We start from the raw sequence: 20009 nt of genomic DNA, 5'->3' as shown, positions 1-20009 counted from the left end.
CAGGTAGACCAATCAGAGCAGAAGTAAAAATGCATGAGAGAGAGAGAGACAGAGAGACAGAGAGAGAGAGAGAGAGAGACAGAGAGAGAGAGAGAGAGAGAGAGAGACAGAGAGACAGAGAGACAGAGAGAGAGAGACAGAGAGAGAGAGACAGAGAGAGAGAGAGAGACAGAAGAGAGACAGAGACAGAGAGACAGAGAGAGAGAGAGAGACAGAAGAGAGACAGAGACAGAGAGACAGAGAGAGAGACAGAGAGAAGGAGGGAAAGGAGAGGAGAGAGAGAAGGAGAGCAAGAGGGAGAGGAAGCAGAGAGAAAGGAAGAAAGGAAGAGGAGGAGGAGAGACAGACACAGAGGCTTCTAAGGACTGGACTGTAGAGACCTCAGTAGGAAGAGTCAGATGGCACAGGTAGAAACCTGAAGTTGAAGTGAGATATATGTGTGTGTTCGTCCTTCATTGCCAAAGAAGACCATGCCATCAGAGAAATGATGACATGACTTGCACTTGACTTTGTTTTGAGTGAGGGAGGGTTGTGCAGGTCACCAGCCTCACTTCTCCTCCAGAGCCATCTGAATCCAGTGACCAGATAGTCATCAGGATGACTGAAGATGACCCAGGATGAGGCAATTGGGTTAAGTGACTTGCCCAAGGTCACATAGCTAGTGAGTGTCAAGCGTCTGAGGTGAGATTTGAACTCAGGTCCTCCTGACTCCTGCGCTGGTACTCTATCCACTGCACCACCTAGCTGCTCCCTGAAGTGAGATAGCTTTGGAGTGAAGACTTAGGGGAAGGGTCTTTCTCACTGAGTAAGGGTAGTACACAGAAAGATACTCTAGCTCTTTTAGTGAGATGTCTTGGGTGATGAATGTTATGAGATACTGGGTTACCTACTGACTGGTAAAGGGTGGGTGGGTGGAGACTATAAGACAAATGTACTGGCAAGACTGTCTCATAATTTAGGACAAGAGAAACATATTTCCAAGAGCTAAGATGTAGCGACCTGGCCAAGCATTCAACCAGGCAAGTTAGAACCTGGGGAACATTAGGAAAAGACTGGACAAGGGAAGGAAAGGAAGAAGAAAAAGGGGTCCACGTTTGACAGTGGGGTTTTTGGTGGTTTTGTTTTGTTTTTTGGTCTAGATTCAGGTTTTCACTTCCTTGAGCACTTGGTGAGGAAATGCCTACTGAACCAGTTGCACAGATCTGCAATTTGTAGTCTCAGAGAATTGCCTGGGATAGTGAGAAGTTAAGTGATTTACACAGGATCACATGCCTAGGACATGAACCTGCATCCTAATGATGGTAAATCTGTCCACCATACTTGGCTTTTCTCAGTTGCTTCTTAGGACTAGGACAGAATCATGAGAACCTTTGTAATTGGTAGACCTGATATCCTTTTCATTTGTCACCACACCGTTCTCCTCTTGAAACTTTGCCCTGCTTTGTAGTAATCCTGGACTTTGAAAATACAGTAATGTATTGCTTTAAGAGAGGAGGAGGAACTGAGGTGGTGGAAGAAAGACCTCGGTATTCTCTTTTAAGGTATCTTGGGGTTGGGTAAACTAGAAAGGTCAGGGGAAGTGATAAGAGTAAAAAAAAAAAAGAAAAGAGTGAAAATAATAGGTTATATTTATACAGTCTTTTAAGATTGAAAAAGTGTTTTACATACATTACCTCATGTAATCCTCACAAGAACCCCGACAAGTAGGTGTCATTATTACACTCCCTTTAAAGATGGAGGCCCTGGAGTCTAGATCTTTATAAGTTTAACTCCAGCATTCTATCCACTATACCATGATGCCTTCTAGATGGCACTTACCATCCACAAAGGCGAGTATCATAAGACTAGGGTTCTGGGGTGAGGTGGGCTTTAAAATATAAATACATTTTTGTTGTTTAGCCTTTCAGTCATGTTCAACTTTTTATGACCCCATTTGGGGTGTTCTTGGCCAAGATTCTAGGTGGTTTGCCTTCCCTTCTCCAGCTGATTTTAAAGATGAGGAAACTGAGGCAAACAGGGTTAAGTGACTTGCCCAGGGTCACTTTTGAGATTTGAACTCAGGAAGATATTCATATCCCTTCCACATCACGACTTTCCCAATCACAGTTTTGATATATCATGGGTTGGCGTAAGAAATTAAATGGAAATTTGGTGGGAGTTTTGAGGAAGCTGCAGACAACACATGAAAGACAGTAGATGATACAGAAAAAGTTTAGAAACTCATAAATGCACAAAACATAAGTATAGTATTGTATAATATCAACATATTTTATTTTTAATACCATAAGACTTCTTCTCTTGTATGAAGGGAGGGTCAAAAACTTTTATGTGAATTTTCCAAATTGTGGAGATGCCACACTCCTCACTCAGTGATACGGAAGGGATAACTGTAAACTGTTCCTACTCTTGGATGCCTTCCTGGGCAGGATCAGGGAGAACAGCACAGGAAAAGGGACAGATCTGGAGCACTGCCAGTCATCATAGCTGATAGTACTAAGACTCCTGAGTAAGATTATGTGAAACTTTAGACAATCAATAAACCATATTATGGCAAATCTATATGAGAAGAGAGAACTTTGGGCAGCTAGAAGATAGTATGATGTCACTGGATACCTAAAGGGTTTGGAATCATAAAGACTCATCTTCATGAGTTCAAATCCAGCCTCAGACAATTACTAGTTTTGTGACCCTTGGCAAGTTACTTAACCCTCTTTGGCTCAGTTCCACATATGTGAAATGAGCTGGAGAAGGACATGACAAACCACTCCAATATCTGTGCCAAGAAAACCCCCAAATGGTGTCACTGAAAGGCTGAAACAGCTGAACAACAGCATTCCTCATTGAAGAAGAAAATCTAACAAATTGATTTTCCTATTTCTCCTCTCCTTCTAAATTTAGGATTCTGTTATCTTAAAAGAAAACCACTGAAGAAGATAACACACAATATAATAGTGGGAATAAAATAAAAATAAAAAACTAGTAATGTCCCTTTCCTTCCCTCCTCTTCCCTCCCTTCACTTTCCTTTTTCCTTCTACCCTTTCCCTCCTCTAACCTTCTTCCCTTCCCTGTTAAAAATGCATAAAAATGTAAATGCAAATAATTCCACACATATTAACACAATGTTCTATTTTTTAAAAATCTAGGAAAATATACTTGCATGTGGATATTAATAATAACTACTCTGGAGTGTCAAATATGTTAAATATTCATGTTATATTTGCAAATGGGTATTTTGGGTGAGTGATGGAATTACACTGTATATTAAACAGCCATTCATAGGATTTTATACCAGTCAATCTGGTATGTAGCAAAGACATAGCCCCATTGTAGACATATAGAAATGGATGAAAGAATGAGAATAAAGCAAAAGTGATTTGAATGTCTTGAAAATATCTCTGCCAGAATGAAATACCATCTTTTTTTAATTACAATGAAAATTTTAGTTCAGACAGATATTGTAGATCTTATGTGCTATATATGAGTTAGGTATCCTGATATTATGAAGATTCTTGTACAAGATTCTGGAAGCCTTAGTCTATCTATAAAGCAAATTATTCAGTTATTGTAAGGCATAATAAAATATGTTGCTAACCCAACGACCCCCAAGTCTCGTTGTCCTGTTTACTGGTGAGTGTGGCTATGTGATATTAAAAAAGTACTAGAAATCAATTAGACTTCCTAGTTTTAATGGAGTGCACCTGAATTACAGGAGTTTCTTGAATAGGTCAAATCTTCCAAATATTAACCAGTGGAACTAGGAATGTAAAATGTAGTTACATTTTACCTTGGTTTGCAGCTGCGCAATGAAGTGGTGGTAAGAACAGGAAATAGTGGTTTTGCTAGTCCCATGATGGGGGTGGAAATCTGGGCTCTCCTTCCCACCCTCTGGAGGACCTGATACTGACTTGTCAGGCCCTCAGGGCTATTGCCTTAAGGCTACTTTACAACACTCGACTAGCTTACCCCTGTACCCTCCCACCACTACTGCTGCCTGCTTGACCAGTTGGAAATGTCAAATCCTTTTGTACAGCAAAGAATCATTTATCTCTCCCTCACTCCAGAATGAACCAGTTAAGTACATTTAGATCAGACCAGTAATTAGGGCAGGGCAATCATGGCTTTATCTCATGGTAGAGAGTATTGACAGCACTTGTCTCTCAACTGTATAGAAACAAGTGAGTTTAGCGTTAATAATAATTCGTTAACATAGAAAGATAGCAGATGGTATTCCAGGTGAGAATTTCCACTTCCCTCCCCTGTTCTAACTCCCCCATAGTATTTGAGGGAGTACTTTATGTTGCTTTTCCCAGGCACCTTTTGTGCTACTTCCCTCAGGTGCAAAAATTCCTAGTTATGTCTGGTTTTTTTTTTTAACCCAAATCTAGGCTTTTTATTTCTAGGTGTCCAACACCCACTCTCCCTTAAATACCGTGCCAAGGTGAAACAGAATACTCTAAACAACATTTTCACACATCCACTGTTGATTGATAAGTGCTATCCACAACAATGACATTGAAGTACCTTTTGAATCATCACCGAGACTAAAGAATTCTCAGATCAGTTTGGGCCTATGTATTTATTGCATTTTCATTCTTTGAAAATGTATAATCCATGCATAGAATATGGAAGAATTCTCTATCAACCAGAACAGTTGCTTAACCAGTAGCACAGTCTATTTCCTTGACCATACCAGATAACAAAGAACTTACTGTATTTTCTTGTAATAATAATTTTTCTTTGTGGGGAAAGGAGAAAAGAGTTGTTGCAGCCCAGTTTATTTTCATAGTAAGTGGAAGTGAACTCCATTGGCAGTTGATTCATTTTTAGAAAAAAAGCACATTTTGTCCTGTAAAAGTAGGAAAGTATTGTAATGTCATATTTTTTTCTGGCAAGGACTCACTGTTTCACAGTAACTCTAATTAAATGTGCTAATGGTATGCCTTGCTCAAGATAAGGGCAGAGGCCAGCAGACAGAGTGAACTCTTCAAGCCCATATATCACTTTCTAATTTATCTGGAGCATTTTCTCTCCCTTCCATGACAGAATCAGGCACTAGCTCTTTGAAGGAGAAATGCATCCTGTTATCGCCTATATAGAGGACACTTCTAAGGAGCAGATTCTATATTTCATTTAATGAACTGGGTTTAAAGAAGTAGGGGAGTCACTGAAGCTAAAGCCTAAATTCAACAATGTTAAATAAGATATCAGCTGTTTTTTGGCTTAGAAACTCCCCTATCTTAGGTCTGCCATACATTGATTTAAATACAAAAGACACCTCAAACATTTATGTAGAAACATTGTGACTATCCTTGGATTGGTAGAGCCAAAAACATTACCTTTTCTTTTACATCACCAGGCAAACTGGATTTTTCTGAAGTCAGCCAGAGGAATAGGAGTGGGTAACCCTTCTGGAGGCTGTCTCCCTTGCACTGACTTCATTTAACCAAAGGGAAGGTCTTCCTCCCTATAACTTCTTTTTAAAATTTTAACTTTTAATTTGTGGAATTTCCCTATGACTTCTTGATGGCAGGGATTCTGGGGAGATTTGGCTTTTACTGGTGAGGGGAGAGAAAAGAAGCAGGTAGCTAAATTTCATTTTCCTGTGACCTCTAGAGGAAATGATCATGCTAAACTGGTGACAGGAAAGCAGCTTTCTCATCAACAAGCCAGAGTGACCTCTACATGGGATTAGATCTTCACAGCAGGACCTAGTAGAATTAAAAGCTGAGTATTTGGGGGTCTAAAAAAAAATCCCAAGGACCTTAACTCAAATGCTGCCTCAGATGTATATTTACCTATGTTGTTGTTGTTCAGATGTTTCAGTTGTATCTGACTCTTTGTCACCCCATTGGGGATTTTCTTGGCAAAGATACTGAGGTGGTTTTCCATTTCCTTCTCCAGTTCATTTTATAGATGAGGAAACTGAGGCAAACAGGGTTAAGTGACTTTCCCAGGGTCACATAGCTAGTAAGTGGCTGAAACCAGATTTGAACTCAGAAAGTTGAGTCCAGTACTTCATCCACTGTGCCACCTGGTTGCTTTATTAGCTTTATGACCCTGGGTAAGTCATTTAACTTTTCTGAGTCTCATTTACTTCATTTATACAACGGGAATAATAATATCTGTGTAGCCCTTACTTCACAGTGTTGTTCTGAGAAAAGAAATAATGTACATAAAGTGTCTTCTAAATCTTAAAGTGCTACACAAAAGTCAGTTACTATTAAACGGAGAAGAAATAAAAGTTTGCCACACTTAGCACAGGCTTCAATAAATTAACAAATATTTATTTATGTTCCAGTCAGGCTATACACTGGGGAAACAATCTATTTACAAAAAACTTACATTCCAGTGGGTGAGAGAGTAAGTACATATGTAAATACATGCAAAAGAAACATAGAGTAAATAAATATAAATCTATGCAAAGAGGTTAAATCCAAGGTAATTTTGGAGGGAGGGCAGTAACAACTGGGAGGACCAGGAAAGATTTTGTGAAAACTGCTTGAGTTGGATCTTAAGGAAGGGACTCTGTTAGGCAAAGGCAAGAAAAGAGAACATTCCAGGAGCAGAGATGAGAGACGGAATGTCCTGTGTGAGGAACTGAGAGGAGATTAGCTTGGCTGGGTCACAGAGTGGATGAGGGGTGGCAATGTTCAATGAAACAGGAAAGATCTGTTGGGGTCAGATTATATAGGACTTTAAAAGCTAAACAGAGGAGTTTATACCATATAAACAATAAGAAGCTACTAGACTTGATTAAGTTGAAAAGTGATGTGGTCAGATGTATGTTTATGGAAAATTACTTTGGCATCCCTGTGAACGATGGACTGGAATGGGGAGAGACTTGAGGACAGAGAAACCAATTAGGAGGCTCTCGCAATAATTTAGGAGAGAGGTGATGAAGGCCTGAATGAGGGTGGTGACTGTGGATGAGTGGATAGAAGGGATCAAATATAACAGATATCATGAAGGTGGGAATGGCAATATTGGGCAACTGGTAAAATGTGGAGTGAGGAGAGTCAAGACTTGGAGATGATTCTGAGTTGAACTTGGGAGTTTGGAAAGATGGTGGTGCTTTTGACAAACTGGGAAGTTTAGAAGAGGGGTGGTTTAGGGAGGAAAATAATATGGTCATTTTTTTCATACCTGGGTTGAAGATTTCTTTAAGACATGAAGTTTGAAATGTCCAAGAGGTAACCGATGATGTAGTTGGGAGAGAGATTAGGCTTGAAAGAGGGACTGGGGTGGATATATAGATATTAGATTCATCTGCACAGACATGTAATTAAATCCATAGGAGTTAATGAGGATAGACAGACAGGCAGAGACAGAGAAAGAGAGAGAGAGAGAGGGGAGACGGTGAAATGAGATATAACAAAAGGATAAGGGATTTCAAAGAAAAGGACAGTATTGAGTGGAAATGACCAATGGGTTGAGGTTAGAGATGGAAGAGTGAAGTCAGAGAAGAGGTAATGGTCTGAAAAAGTACTAAGGGGTGGAGGGATTGAAACTCAATGAAAGTGAAAGGTTTAGGAGAGGGTAAAGCACAAGGAGAGAAGGAATGATTGGAGGTTAGGAGAGATGAGTTAAGGGTTTCTAATTGGGGAAGAGTGACATTTATGGATAACAGAGATACCTAGTATGTCAATATCGCTTCGTGTGACTGAGATGGAGTGAAGGAGTAGGTCATGGGATTTAAGGAGGCTGAGGAAATGAAAAGTTTGGAGGGAGGGGTTGAGGTAGCACTGATGTGGATATTAAAGTCCTCATATCAGAGCAGATGAAACTAGGTGGCACAGTGGATAGAGCACTGGGGTTAGAGTTAGGAAAACCTGAGTTCAAATCCAACTTCAGAAACTATCTGTGTGACCCTGGGCAAGCCACTTAACCCTGTCTGTCTCAGTTTCCTCATCTGTAAAATGAATTGGAGAAGGAAATGGCAAACCATTCCAGCATCTTTGCCAAGAAAACCCCAAATGGGATCATAAAGAGTCAGACATGACTGAACAACAACTATATAAGGGCAAGAGTTGGGGAGGAAAGGAAAATGGCAAGCCAACTACTGAAATCCTTATAAAAGGAGGAAAAATGACCAGGAAGTTGGTATACTACAGTTACCATATAATTAAAACTGGGTGGAAAATTATTATTGAGTAAACTTCAAAAAAGGAAAGGATACTAAGTGACAGAATTAAAGGGAAAGTCTGGAAATGACAATGTGGAGAAAGGAATATTTCGATTCCCTTTCTGAACCAATGTAAATGGGACATGAGAGAAGGACCCCCATTACTGGAGAAGAAAACTGGGGATGTAGTGTTGTCAGAGGAGAGTCCCATCTCAATAAAGGATAAAAGATGGAAGGAGCATGAGGGAAAAAAGGTCTAGTATGAAGGGGAGTTTGTTTATTATGGAATGGGAATTCTGGAGAGCACAATGGAAGGAACATAGGTATTGAGGGGAATAGGAGAGAGAGAATAGCGCCAAGGTACTTTAACCATGCTCCTTCCCTTTGTTCCTTAAAGGAAACAACTTATCAGAAATTGATATCTGCACAAGTTAATTTTGTAACTATAAAGGATCAGACTTTATAAAAAGGAAGAGTTATGCAATCTTGTTTAGACCTCTTGGTATAGCAGAAAGGACAGTGGATCTAGGAGTAAGAGGACTTTACAGGGTTTGAATCCTGATTTAGTAGATATGTGTGATGTTGGGTAACTCTTCATTTATGATTTCAGAATGCTTTAATTCCCTTCTATCTGATCATGGCTAATCGTCAATAAAGATTAACTACCAACCTCCCAGATCTGTCTCTCTTTCTCATTGGTCACTATTCTATGTACTCAGGATACAATGAGGACTTCCTCCTACTCCCTTGTAATTACCCAGAGTCCTCTAATCATTTAAACAAACCCAGATTTTAGTGGAATAACTCATATTGCCCAGGGCAAATTCCTAAATATGAATCCCACTCAGATCCAGATGCCTCAGTTTTCCCTATCTCCAAAAGAATTTGGCCTGTTTCCTATATTCTGATTTCATGTGGGAAAAAAAATTCTTCTGGAAAGAATTTTGTTTTTACAGGGCTCTTCAGGGTTTGAATTCGTTTTTCTGCCTCTGGCTATTTTTTTTATGCTGAGAAAAATCAGCAGAGAGTATGAAAGAAATTGAGATACATCCCCATAATATCCTGTGCTTAATGGTAAAGGGAGAAGTCTAGAGACCTGATGGATCTATCACAAGCCATGTCCAAAGACTTATTTTCCTCAAATGTATTAGGCCTCTCCACTTTGTCTCAGGTCAACCTATTATATCCTAAACAAAGAGAAACTTTGATTAGCAAGCTCATTTTCCTACCTTTAAAAAAACCATGAAAGACCACCCATTGATAAAAATGTCAATACGCAGTTTTTTTAGTTTGAAGGAGTGGAAGAAGGAAGAGGAGGACAACAACTCTGGAAAGAAAAATCTTAAAATATTGGCTTACATGATAATAACTTAATATTGGTAATCCATGTTTCAGGCTTTCTTTGTTATTATTCAAAAACATTTATTAAATATCTTCTTTGTGCAAGGCATTGTGGTCTTTAACATAGGTGACTTGCAAATGAAAACAAATATTGCTTAGTTATAAAGTTTCTCTCTGTTGCCTTCAGCTATTCTGGAAATAATATTAAGCAAATTCTAGAAGGGATTCCTGTCTTCAGAGTAAGAAGGTTAAAGCGGGTTAAGAAAGAATTCAAGTCAGAGCTGTTCCAGTGTCATTAGCAGGAGACAGAAAGAGGATAAAAGAGGAACCAGAGTCAACAGACAAAACTATTTGCTTGGCATCCCAGAATCTCAGAATTAGTAGGGACTTCAGATGTTATCTTTGCAGCTCTTTTTGATGCTCAGTAGTTTTCAGTTGTGTCTGATTCTTGGTGATCCCACTGGAATTTTTTTGGCAAAGAGTAATGTTAATGAGATTTATGTTAATGAAAGATCTTCCCCAAATATTAATAGGCCTCATCTGGAGCCCAATAAGAGGAGCTTGATTAGGGGAGGCTTGTTTTGTAGGAGCACCCCACTTTTTGTTAAATTAATGAGGCTCTGGGTCAAGAAGGTCGTGCCCTACTCTGAAAAGTGTGTATATATATATATATATATATATATACACACACACTCTTGAGTTGAGGTTTTGCTTTGGGAACTTGGAAGAAGGTTCATGTGCCAGATGAGACTCTGGGTAGCCCTTAAGGAGCAACCCCCACCTTTAAAAACCCAGATGTTGGTGCTTCTCTCTCTGGTAACTATGTATGTATGTAATGGTCAGACAGTTGGATCTGTCTGTTGATCTGTGATATATGTATTGCTTATGGTCAGATAGTTAGAAGCCCTATATGTTGATCTTTACTTCTCTGCTTGTATTTTTTCTGTTGGTGAACGTAATTAAAGTTGATGGTTGACCCCTCAAAAGTTGTTTTTCTTTTAGAAAAGCAGATCTAGGACCTGTACAGCAAGCTCTCCTGTGTATACCGAGGTGCTTGCTGATGCACAAAAATACTGGAGTGATTTGCCATTTCATTCTCCAGCTAATTTTACAGATGAAGAAACTGAGGCAAACAGAGTGAAGTGACTTGTCCAGAATCACACTGCTACTTAAGTGTCTGAGGCTGAATTTGAGGTCATGAAGAGGAGTCTTCCTGATTCTAAGTCTAGTGCTCTAGCCATTGTGCCACCTAACTGCCCAGAGCTAGTAATAGTAAAAACAGATGGATTTTGGATAGTATTTTAAGGTTTGCAAAGTGCTTTACATACATAAGGACTGAGTGTGGGTGGATGAGGACACTGGCTCATAAGCCCAGTCCTCATAAACATGCTGAGTGTGCCAGGCTGACACTATCCCCGCATGGACTGTGAACCGTGCATAGCCATTGAATACTGGCCTGGTTATAGTTAGAAAATGAGGATGAGCTGCTGTGACCTTTCAGGACAGGAAGAGTCTCCGGCCTTTTCTCATTTGGAGCTGGTATGAAGCTGAGTGTTCTTGGATCTGTTGCTTCTGTATGTTGTGTCCATTCTTTCTTACTTTTAAGTGAAGGAGACTGAAGATGGCTATGAATTTTATAAGGTCAGGCAAGTGAGTCCCTGGAAGTTTGGGAACTGGATTTCATGATGAAATTTGCTAGTAGCCAGAGGGCAAGAAACAAAGCCTGAAAAGATGTGAATTCATACACCCACTGGCCATGCAGCATTTGGAAATGAATTTAGTGGGATAAATGCCATGTGGAAATCATATTAAATCTGAACTCTCCTTAGAGACCAAAGTGGTACAGGGGAGTGTGTGTTCATAGGTGTTAAAAGGAAATGTTGTATTTCTGTTCTTATAATACCATTACCGTATAAATGCTCATCACAATAAATATCCTTTTGTGAAAGATAATTGATGTCAATTAGATAAATGAAATTAGGGTGTTAGTCATTGGTAGATAGCATTTGTTGGGAGTGGGGAGGGAAGCTATTGAAATGAGGGCGTTAGAGCCAGTGATATTAGAGAAACCCTTCTCTAACCCCTCAGGGGTATCCTAGAACCTTGAAGGGAAGACAGAAGTCCAACTTGCTGTGGGAGAGTAAATCCAGAGCCTTGCTTACCTATGTTACATCAGTTAAGCCAAACAACAAATCCCCATTTATTTCAAAATATCAGACTTCACAAATGGAGAAAGGAAATGGGACAAGCATTTAGATAGCACCTACTATGTGCCAGACATTGTGCAAAGTGCTTTACAAATGTTATATCATTTAATTATCAGAACAACCCTGTGAGTTAGGAGCTGCTATTACTCTCATTTTACAGTTGGAGAAACCGGGCTAAGAAGGTTAAGTGCCTTGCCCAGGATCTTACCGCTAGTAATTGCCTGAGGTTGGATTTGAATTCAAATCTTCTTGACTCCAGACCTAGCACTCTATCCACTGAGCCACCCAGCTGTCCAAACAGGTTGTTGTTGTTGTTGTTGTGTTTGTCCTTTGTTCTGGAAGAGGACCATGACATCAAGAAGATGATGACATGACTTGCTCTTGACTTTGATTTGAGTGAGGGAGGGCTGTACAGGTCACCAGCCTCACTTTCTCCTCCTGAGCCATCTGGATCCAATAACCAGATATGATCAGGATGACTGGAGATGGCCCAGAATGCAATGGGGGTCCCTGGCCCAAACAGAAGGAGGATGAGAAAGCAAGCCTTGGGTGTAATTTATATTCCTGTAATTCTCTCTGTCTATTGTACCTTCATTCCCTATGTTTTGCCTTCTTAGACCCCTGAACCTTAAGTTCTTTATAGTGAGAGTATCCAAGTCTCTCTCCCCCAAACTTCAGCTCATTGATCCTAAATCTGCCTTCTGAGGCTCATAAGCTCCTGTCAGTTAAAGATATAGCAGTAATTATTCTTCTTTAATTCAGCTTAAAGGAAATGACAGCAAAGGACAATTGACTAGTACAGCCTGGGTAAGCCTTCAGGGCTCCTAGTGGTATTATGTTTGTCCAGTAGATTAATATAGGGTTTAGGTTTGGTTTTAGCAGTTAATCCTTTCAATGTCAGAGGCACTGAATATAGTACTTTGTCTGATAAGACTGAGTAGAAAAGAGAACAAATATTCAGCCTCTAATCTTTCACTGGGGTGACCTTCAGTATTGCCTAATCCAGTTTAGGTATGTTCCATTTACCGAGAAGCGTCTGTTTAGGAAGCCCATAGCAATCTTTCCTTAAGGGCTGATGGGGGAGGTGTTGTTGCTTGGCAAACTGTAAAATTCCTAGCTCCCCTTTATGCTTCTTGGTATGTATTGCTTAGAATTTATCACTAGCAATTTTAGAGTCCTAACTTAGAGACTGACCCCAGAAAAATGCAAGTTGATGACAATGTAGTACTGATAAAAATAATATAATGCTTTGCACTGCATATTTTAAAAAGATCCAAATATTACTGTGCTGAAATAATAAATATGAAGATCCAGAGAAATATAGATTTATTTGAACTGTTGCAAAGTGAAGTAAACAGAGTCAGGAAAAATGTATACATAATAATTAAAACAACGTAAATGGAAAGGATAACAATTTCCCTCCCCTCGTCCCCCAATGTTAGTTCTGTATAATTATATTGATCAGGAATAGGTCTAAAGAAAAGCTGAGAAAACGTACCTCCTTCCTTCCTTTTCAGAGATGGAAGACTATGGCTGTGGAATATAATGTGCACTGTCAGACTTGGATAATGTGATAATGTGATTTTATTGCACTGTTTTTCCCGTCTTAAAATTCTTTAATACATGGGATGACTGTATGGGTAGGAGAGCAGAGATAAATTTATAAATGAAGGTGATATAAAAATGATATTTATACAACTTAAAAATTTTTTCATAGAACTTTCACATAGATAATAGCTAGTATGTGTATATATCCACAAATGCACACACACACATATATAAGGTTTTACAAATATTTGTAAGTATTTTGTATTTACAAATGTTATCTCGTTTTATCCTCCCCCCAAACCCTTAGAGATATGTGCTATTATTGTCCCTATGTTACATTTGGGAAAACAGAAGCAGACAGATGTTAAATGACTTGCTCAGGGTCACGTGGTTAGTAAGTGTCTCAGGCTGGATTTGAACCCAGGTCTCCCAGACTGCAGGCCAAGTGCTCTAGCTGATATATTGCCTGGCTGCCCCAATGCATCTCCTTGTCTTCTCTTTGCTACTCATAATCGCAAAACTTCAACGTTTCAATTCATATCTGAAAAAGAATTCCCTTTACATTGTTGTCTAGTTGTCATCCAGCTTTGCTTGAAGACCTTCAATAAAGGTAACATCCCCCACCCCACCTCCCCACCATCTCCTAAGGCATCTCATTCCACTCTGGACAGCTCTAATAATTAAGAAGATTTTCCTTGGATCAAGCCTATGTTTGCCCCTTTGCAACTTCCTTCTAGTGCTTGTGGTCTGTCCTCTGGAGTCAAACAGAACAAATCAAATCCCTTTTTTGCATGACAGCTCTTTGACCCTTTGAACATGGCTATTTTGTCCACCCCACCCCCACCTCCACCCAAATCTTCTCTTCTCTTCTCTACACTAAGTGTCCTCAGTTTCCTCATCTGGTCTGGGCTATTGCCAGTTGTCTTGACCTTTGTCTTGCCACTAGATTCTGATGACTCTGGAGGAGAGAGAGACATGATTTTGTGCAACTCCGCCTTATTTAAATCCAATTCACTTGCGAGTCAAGACATCACCCTCATGGTGCCAGGGATGCCACTGGTTCTCGTTGAGAACAAAGGATGAACACAACTCAGTCATCTGGTATGAATTTGAGGCTCTTCATCATCCCAAGCACCTTATTCTGTTTTCTCTCTTATCAATGTTCTTCCCAAAACATGCTATCCAGTTTTAAACATAGCGTTCCATAGATTGTCTGACCATAGCAGACAATCATTTATATTTTACTAAAACAAGTGAGGTCTTTCTCTCAGATTGCTTCCATGATCTCTTTCTCCTTGTCCCCTTTTGCTCCTCTTAATAGAATGTGCACCTGATACTTGTAGAAGTGTGTGTGTGTGTGTGTGTGTGTGTGTGTGTGTGTGTGTATGTTAATAGTGTAGAGTATAGGATGTATGAAGATACTTTTAATAATGTTTAATTTTAGTGGCATTTCATTAGAGTTTGAATTCCCTTCCTTTGTCTTTTTAAAACCATAAAACTCCCTTGGGTATAGTAAGGGCTGCCCAAGGAAGAAGGGTAGGATTTTGTGCCTTCCTTATTTTTTAACATAATAGTATTGTTTTTAGCCTACCAAAAAAATTCTGATAGGCAATTAACACACCCTAATATTCTACAACTAGGTGGCATAGTGGATAGAATGCTGGACCTGGGGTCAGGAAGACTCATCTCATGAGTTCAAATCTGGCTTCAGATATTTACTAGTTTTGTGACCCTAGCAAGTCACTTAGCCTTATTTACCTCAGTTTCCTCATCTGTAAATGAGCTGGAGAAGGAAATGGCAAACCACTGCAGAATATCTGGCAAGAAAACTCCAAGTGGGGTCATAAAGAGTCACACATGACTCAACAACATTTTAGCATCTTCGGAGAAAAATCTCCATCTGCTAAAATTCTGGTGACCTGGTCCTGGGGGCTTTGTCTACACTTCAAGATACCACGCTCTGAATTTCATAGCCATCCCTCCTTCAGACTACATTTTTGCAACCATTTTCAGTTAACCTTTTGCTTCATTTCAGAGATGACTCACCAAGATGAAGGCTGAGGGGGCAAACCCGCCATTTACTCAGCAATCTCTTCATGTAGAGATTGGATATCTGTTAGTAAAATCTTTGTATCAAAGCAGAGGCCCCCAGCTGCCTAATAAGAATGGTTTCTATTGTTTGGAGGGAAACTCCCTTCTCTCTCACTACCTCCTTTTTCCCCCAAACACATAAAGAAGTACAGCATCCAGCATAGGAGTGGAGAAAATATGTGCTGCTCCCTCAATTTCGAGGTGTAAGCTAAGCATAGGATCAAAGCAACTTGGATTTAAATCTGGAAGGGGACTTGGCAGTCATTTTGTTCAAGCCCTTTATTTTACAGACGATGAATTTGGGCCAGGAGAGGCTAAGCAGAGGTGGGGAACCTGTGGACCTGAGGCCATATATGGCCTTCTAGGTTGTCAAGTACAGTCCTTTGACTCAATTCAAACTTCACAGAACAAATCCCTGTAATAAAAGGATTTGTTCTGTAAAACTAGGACTCAGTCAAAAGGCTGCACCCAAGGACCTAGAAGGCCACAGGTTCTCTAAGGATGGGTCCTGGGTCATATGGGCAGTAAATTACAGTTAAGACTTGAACTCCAATCCTTTCACTCCTGTTCCAGCAATCTTTCTTCTATACTACCTCATTAATATAGTTAGGGATAGATACAGGCTATATAAAGCATGCTATAGAGTGTTCATGTGTTATATGGGGTGGAATGATGAGGAAGGAAAGGGGAATGCCTTCTGTTTAGAGTAGACCAGGCCACTTGGAAGTAGTCTGAGCCTTGAGGTTTGGACTCAGATTTCCTTAAGGATCACTACAGACTTCCATGTTTTCTCCCAGTCTAGATTCACACTCACAAGTGTGGGCAGTTTGCCTTATGGTAGGAATTTTTCACTCCTTTCTATTTCCTCCTTTGGTTTAGACCCCTCCTTGGGTTCTGATCACACTCTGTATAAGGCTGCCATGTTCTTCTCTCTCCCTCTCCCCAGTCTCTCCATTTACTTCATTTAGGTTCTTATGCTCCCTTGAAAGCATAGCCTGATATTCTATCTTTCACCAACTAATGTACCTAATTAGATCCTATTTAATGGAATGTGGTTTTAAATGGGATCTTTATAAGACAGGGTACCCCATAGCAAATAGAAACCTTTTCTGTTTCTGATATATTGATTGGTTAGGTTGCAACTCATGCCATTTAGGGTTAAATTTCCTTGACTCTGTGTCCTTTGGGTTGAGGCATTTAGCTTTATTCAAAGAATTATCCTAGGTTAACTCTCTCCACTCCTCCATTTTCATTAACTCTTTATTCCATATTTAATCTATATAGTTTTTGTATTATATAACTTTAATATTATTCTTTACTTGTAGCACATATTTGTCTTATCTTTCTAACTCTGTTATAAATTTCCTGTGGGCAGCGATCAGGACTTATATATAGTACCTATGTAGGTTTGAAAGGACTATTAGAGTTGTACACATGATAGAGAGTAAATCCTCATTGAATAAAATCAGGTTCTGTTTAAGGGAAGTCACAATGTTAACTGACACTTGAGCAGCCCTACATGGTTCAGGGTTCTTGAGGCCAGAAAGGCCTAAAGGGATGAACCCATAAGTCAAAGTCATGGACTACTGAAATGTTTTGCTTCTACAAGGTATTTTTAGGATTCAAAAGTTCCATAAAACTGGTATTGAAATTCAAGAGCAGAGCTGGCTAAATCAGAACACTTTCAAGAGGTGCCCACTTGCTGCAGATTAATTTAATAATGGAAATTCATTATTTCCATGAATGTTTAAGAACAGTGGGAAAAGTAATGGCATGGTAGAATCAGAGCTGCAGAGAGAGCCCTCCTGTTTTTCTTTCTTTGAAAGAATTAAATACTGCCCAAGAAAACACCTATATTACCTTGGAGGTCTCAAATATAGGGGCAAGGAATTTTTCAGAAATATTTGCTAGGGTCCTAAAGTTTGGAATCATGCTACTGAAAGAGACCACAGAGAAAGCTAGAATCTTTGAATAAGAAGCGTTAGAGGTCATTTTGTATTGGAGAAGGGCTGTAATACCCTTGCAGGAATTTGAGGTGTCTGGTCACTCTGCCATTAGCCCCCAGTTAATGGCATTCTCTTAATTTTAGGATCCTCAGTACCACTTTGTCACTTAATAGTCAGATGAACTTTTATGAAAGAATATTTACCTCAAAGATATGGCAAGAATAAGTATAGAAACATTCTCTCCAAGTGGAGCATAATCCCCTCTCTACCATCTCATATTCTGCACAGGGAAAGGTATTAGATTCGCTAATAGTTCAGTTCATTTTTGCGTAGTTCCACCAAGCCCCAAGTCCAAAGTCCCCTTTGGGTTTGAGTTGGGGCAACCTGGCTTCTCAGGGCTTCCCTGCTGGGTGGTTTGGCTGTACATCTGGTCTGGAATCCAGGCTCCAAGGCTACCACAGCTCAAGTCTGAGCTCAGTGGGAATTCCATTGCCTGAAGTTTCCAGCTGAAAAGGATGTATGAAGCAGAAAAAACCCAAACAAATCTATCTCTCTATCAGGACCATGGATTAAAATTAAAAGGTGGTGGGGAGGAGTGGAAGGTAACTTTTCTAGGAAGGTAACTTTTCTATCTACTCAGTTAATTCATAAAACCAGCACTGTGGATGAACTTAGATCTTCACCTTCTACAGATTCAGTGAGAAAAGAGCAAGATTATCTTAGTCTGGTCTTTTGAAAGATGCAGTTTGTTCCAACTATGGAACCAGTGGAAAGAGGTTGTTGCCACCTATGACTTAGGAGAACATGAAGTATCTTCTCTCAGAAGCAATTTGCCTCCATGTTAGGTGATCTGGGCATGTGCAAAACCTGTTATATTTACAGTAGCTGGTTAAAAATAACAATATCAGCTGTTCCCTCTTTTGGACTTTGTAGTCAACTAAAACCCACAGGTCTTTTTCATATGAACTTTTAAGACGTAATTTTCCCTCCTTTACTTACACAACTGCTGGGGGTTTTTTTTTGTTTTTGTTTTTGTTTTTTTTGTGAACACTAAATACCTGACTTTGCCTGGAGTCAGAAAGCTTCGTCTTCCTGAGTTCAAATCTGGCCTCAGACATTCATTAGTTCTGTGACCTTGGGGAACTCACTTAACCCTGTTAGCCTCAGTTTCCTCATCTGTAAAATGAGCTAGAGAAAGAAATGGCAAACCACTCCAATATCTTTGCCAAGAAAATCCCAAATGGGTCATACATGATCAGAAGACAACTGAACAACAGTCAACAGTTATTACTGGTTTCAATACATAAATCTAGCGAGGTGAAACTTTTTTTGAACCCTGATTCTTTGTAATGCAGTGTGCTAGGTATCTGTTAGCAGATGGAGAGGCTGAGCCTTGTTAGAAGCATCAGCGCCATCACTGACCCTCTTTACAGATAAGCTGCTCTTGACTGGCCACTGTGGGGGTGAGGGGAAGGAATGTGGTCAACTAGAGATATAAAGAGGTGGCAATCTTCACATATTGGTAAAAGCTGGTTCCCATATTGTAGACTTGTAATTTAATTTACCTTTGGAAGGTGACTCAGATTGAGGTGAGCTTCTGGGGTACAGGAAAGATGTGGCCTCATTGTCAGAACTCCTAGGAAATTTCTCTGATGTAGGTGTTTATTCTAGATCTCCTACAGTATGCCATCCTTGGACAGTTAGACCTGAGTGGTATGTGGGGTCTGTGTTTTCCTTCTTCTAAACTTCTCATCTGCTGTGGCTATCCTGGGTCCTTCCCAGTCTCTGGGGGGTAGAGGGTGGGTACAGTCTCAGGTGTTTGTGACAAAATGGCCTTCTGTGACAAGCATAGGTCTGCAGTTCTGGCATAGCGACAATCTGGGAATCTGTTCTATTAACTTTAGGGGTTGTTTGGCAGCCCCAGATGGAAAAGTATTCCTCCCAGTTGTGTGTCATCCCTAAGTTTTAAAAATTTTACTTTTTTTTTGTCTTTGTCCAAATTGTTGATAAAAAAAAAATTGAACAGGATAGGTCAAGAAGAAAACCTATCGGAGATATTCCATGAGAATAGTATCCGTACATTCATTAACCTTCTTAGGATATTGTTACACAATCACCTTCGAATCTATATCACTATACCATCATCTGATTCACACCAATATGTGAATCCAGAGGAATAGAAAAAAATTGTCAAATGTCTTACTAAAATAAGTATATGCACCACCATATCTACTATATTCCCCTAATCTATTAGACTAGTAAATCTGCTTTTTCAAAAAGGAAATAAGGTTAATTTGTTATGGTTTGTTCTTAGTGAATACATACTGTCTCCTAGTAATCATTACTTTTTTTCTAATTTTCACAAACCATCTATTGTAGAAATTTTTTCTTGAGATTGATGTCACCCTTACCAGTCTATATCTACCCTTTCCCCCTTTTAGGAAAATTCATATATTTGTCTATTTATTGTCTTATAGTGTCTCTTCAATTCTCCAGAATTCCTTAAGGATTACAGATGCTGGTCCTATGATGACAAATGTAAATTTTTTCAGTGACACTGTGGGATGTAATTCATTGAGGTCTAGAGTAGTCAAGTAATATCTTACTATCACTTATCTCGGGCTTTAATTTCCTCTAAAAAAAAGTTTCTCTGTTCCTTCTTGAACATTGTTCTCTTTGGTGTAGAATAAAGAAACAAAAGGGGACTCAAGTAGTTCTTTCTTTTTATTATGTTCTCAATACACCATCTGTCC

General features: G+C 39.5%; 1 long non-coding RNA gene across 1 annotated transcript; it reads right to left on the bottom strand.

The window, feature by feature from the left end:
- Positions 1–4576: 4576 nt before the first annotated feature.
- Positions 4577–19049, bottom strand: LOC140524120 (uncharacterized). The gene is made up of 3 exons (XR_011973571.1): positions 18822–19049; positions 13170–13303; positions 4577–4847 (listed from the first exon to the last, which is right to left on the bottom strand). It is a non-coding gene; the product is annotated as an uncharacterized lncRNA (long non-coding RNA).
- Positions 19050–20009: the final 960 nt, after the last annotated feature.

This window comes from Notamacropus eugenii, chromosome 2 (assembly GCF_028372415.1).
Source record: "Notamacropus eugenii isolate mMacEug1 chromosome 2, mMacEug1.pri_v2, whole genome shotgun sequence".
Lineage (NCBI taxonomy): Eukaryota > Metazoa > Chordata > Mammalia > Diprotodontia > Macropodidae > Notamacropus > Notamacropus eugenii.
This window is presented reverse-complemented; position numbering and strand designations above follow the sequence as displayed.